The following is a 3,996-nucleotide window of genomic DNA, read 5'->3' as shown; positions in this document are numbered from 1 at the left end:
GTCTGTAATAGAATCAATACGATGATCCGGCAAAAGTTTCATGCACCCTAAGAACACGGAGCGACCCAAGGACTACCGCCTTCTGCATTTTTCCCGCAAGTGTTTTAGCATATTGTTGACACGCATGGATGTTTTTCAGGCTATTAACGAGTGAAAGCTTGGCACCCCCAAGAGCGCCGATGATAAGGGCGATTAGTTTAACAGAATATTCCGGGTACAATCGTTGCAACTCTCTTATAACTCCCATTTCATTCCTCTTGGCTATGATGTTTTTGTCAGCTGGTGCCAAAAATGATGTACAGCCGCGGAACAGAAGACTTAAGATGCATACTTTTGTTCATGTGCATAACATTTCTTGTCCTGATATCAAGGGGCCTGAGTTCGTTCTTCGTTCATGGAACAATTCCAAATGTATAGAGTTCTACCGGGACCGCAAGCATGTTCGTTGCAGATACTTTGTTCCTCGCCGACAGTTCGGAAGACCAAATCTTCCGGACGAATCGTTTGTATCTGCTTCGTAGAGTATCCTTTATAGATGTCACATCCTGAATGCGGCTCTGTGGCACGCCCAGGTATGCATAAGTCACTCTAGCGCAAAGGTGTCGTATAGCGCTTCCATCGACGAGCTCAGAGTCTTCAGGGATGCCATTAAGTTTTCTATGCTTCAAATAAACCTTGGCGCATTTGTCTAACCCAAATTCTGTTCCTATTTCCTTAGTATATCGTTCGAAAATCACTAGAGCTAGAGTGAGGAAAAAGAGGAGTGGGCTCATGGTGTCGCCCTGAGAGACACCTCTCTGAAAGGTAACCTTGCTAGTTGTCACGCGATTTTTTTCAGATGAGATAGTTAATCTGGTTTTCTAAAGCAACGTCAATACCTCGATGCACCTCACGATTTGCGGATAAATCTTTAAGTTTTCAAAAAGACAGATGATAAATCTATGGGAGGCCGCATAGAAAGCTTTTCGATAATCAATCCAGGCCATCGATAGGTCACGCTTGTAAAATGCTGCATCTTTTCAGACACATCTGTCGATGAGCAGGTTCTCCCGACATCCCGCTACGCCTTTCTTTGAGCTTCGTTGTTCATACATTTCTTGCCACACAGGTTCAATTGCCCAAAAAGTCCTATCATTTAGGATAGCTGTGAATGTATTATACAGTGTATTCAGACAAGTGATTGGCCTGTAATTCTTCGGGTGAGCTAATTTGCCTATTTTCGGCAGGAGTATTTTGCGCCCTTCAACCAACCACTCCGGAATCGGCTCTTCCGACTTTGAATATGAGGTGAAAATACGGGCCAATTGCTGATGGGTTAAAGGAAACTTCTTCCACCAGAAGGTTTTGATACAATCTGGTCACGGTGCGGAATAGTTATTCTACTTTTTTCACCTCCTCGGTAGTGATGGATGGACATTCATCATCAGGTGTTATGAGGGAATCACACAGCTCCTTGAAGCTATTTATAGTTTCTGAGTCTTCGTCCAGTCTATGCTGCACTTCGTAGACTTCTCTCCAAAATACTTCGACCTCCTCTGGTTTGGTTGGATGGTCGACAGTAACTGGAGGATCTTGGAAGAGTCGAGATGGGTCAGAGAGAAACTGTTGCATCGGCTAAAGTTCTCGCTGCATTATAAATACAATAATTGATAGCCCAGAGGTCGGATTCATCGGAAAAATGTCCACGAAGCTCGTCATCCATTTCAGCCCAATCTTTAGGCTTCAGAGAAACCTTGATATTGATGTTTCTCCGGGTCATAAAGCATCGCTCTTCCCCTATCGGATGCCTGCTCGCAGTTGGTCTTAGTGGCGCCTCTCTTTCTCTGTTGTCGGCTTGTTCTAGCTGTGGTAGAGTAGGCGTTCCGCTTACATAGCCCTTTTTTTGGAGTAGTTCTGCATGGTTTCGCAGACGTTGATGCGAAAAGTGCGATAGCTCCGGGTGTTCCTCGCACCACAGAGCAGGCAGCCGTGCCATGTAACCCCGTTCAGGGGCCACACTCGCATCGTTGCACTCTAGCAAATCGTGATTCAGTCGCTCCGCCCACCTAAAGGTCACAAGATTCCTCCGATCCATCGCATTGCATCCATTTTCATTGGCTCCCCCAGCTCTATAGTGATCGGCATTGTATATTATATACACACACACTCACACACACACACATATATATATATATATAGCTATGAGCTAATCCGTAATGATTAGATCTAATTCTAGCTGTTGTCACGATATCTCTTTTCTTCTTTGCTTGCAGTTAAATGAACAATGGTTTTCTTGTTTCTAAGTAGTAAATATCAAAGTAATGTTTTCCTGTGATAAAACTTTTCTGAACTCAGGTATCTTTAGATCGATTAAAAGCATTCTCATATGCAAATTGACAGAGATCTGTATGTGGAATTAAATAATGAAGGTCGGCGCCTTCCGTGGCACCTGTCTAGTCTAGATTGTCAGCCACTTCGTTGTCATGAATGCCTTTATGTGCAGGAATCCAAACATGTTCTATAATAATATCACTGTTTTTAGCAATGTGTGATAGATTACAGATTTTAAATATAAAGTATGAAGTGGAAGAAGAGGTATTGAAATTTTTACATGCCTGAAGGACAATTCGAGAGTCTGAAAATATAGTAGAATGAGAATTATTGTTGCTTAGGATAAATTCTATAGCTTCGCACATTGCTTTTGACTCTGCAGTGAAAATTAAAGCATCTGGGAAGATTTTATATTTCACATATATGTCAAGTTGATGGGAGAAGATTGCTAGACTGACGGATTTGTTTGAGAATCACTGGGGTGATATATGATTGGGATTGCAATGATTGGGAGGTAAAAAATCTGATCATCCCTTCCTTGTGTCAAGCGACGCACTTCCAAAACTGAGCATCCATTGCTTGTAATGACAAAGCTTTTTATTTCGTCTGAGGATATATCATTGGGTACATTTTTTATAATAACGTCTTCCTAGGATTTTATAATTATCAACGATCTTGTTTGTATCTGGACCAAACTTGCACTCGACGGAAACAATATTCCTATTGTCTTTTTTAATATTCTTGATAATATTTGGAAAAGACTTGTGTAAAATACTACCAACCGACAGTGGATGAAGCGTTTCCTGAGAGGATTGGATAGTGACAAAATAAGGGCCTTTGTTATTGGGATCACCCTTATGGATGCTAGCAGGTTGGTTAGTTCCATCGTACAAAACTTTTTTTTATCGCCGAGGGTCTCATTATGGGAACCATGTGTTGGGTCACACAATCTTTTTCTGGGATTTTTGACTACGATGAGGTTAGGATCATGTGGGTTGCTAGGAGCAGGTTCAGCAGAGTTCTTAAAAAGATCTATTGATGACATTTCCTGAGAGAAGGGATTTAGAGAGCAATCTATGACTTTTAGGTTTAACTCGGCATTTGTCTCTTCAGTATCGGAGTCATCTCCATTAGGTATTTTGTGATCGCGTGAGCAGGCGGGTCAGCGATGTACAGAGGTTATACTCACCTTCTTAACTGCTTTACGACTGGGCAGAGTTGTATTTGGGATGTACCGCACGGTGAGCTGGAAGCCACTTTTAGCTGGTCGGCCATGCCGAAAAAAACGGACTAGGTAGATTTGTTTGGAAGGCTTTCAAGAATCGAAAAAACCTTGCCTCAAAATCCTAGCTGATCGGTTTTACAAATTTTAAGGAAAAACTATAAATTTTAACCCCATTATTTGTTTTCATTTGTTAACGTTCTAAATAAGATCTGTAATTTATCAAAACAATCAAATTAACGTCAATAAATATGAATAACTTCAAGATGACGATGGTTACAAACGTAAACATACATGTATGTTTACGTTTGTTTACGAGCGGTGTACATGTGTATACACATGTACACCGCTCGTCTATTTTGACAGAAGCACGGCGCTCAAGTTGTTCGTTTTCATTTTCACACATCAGTACGCGATTAACTGCTTTCGCGGACAGATCGTTGATTGACTATTACTTATGACCC

The sequence above is a fragment of the Belonocnema kinseyi genome, chromosome 5 (assembly GCF_010883055.1).
Source record: "Belonocnema kinseyi isolate 2016_QV_RU_SX_M_011 chromosome 5, B_treatae_v1, whole genome shotgun sequence".
Lineage (NCBI taxonomy): Eukaryota > Metazoa > Arthropoda > Insecta > Hymenoptera > Cynipidae > Belonocnema > Belonocnema kinseyi.
The sequence above is the reverse complement of the archived record's forward strand: the minus strand, read 5'-3'. Positions refer to the sequence as shown.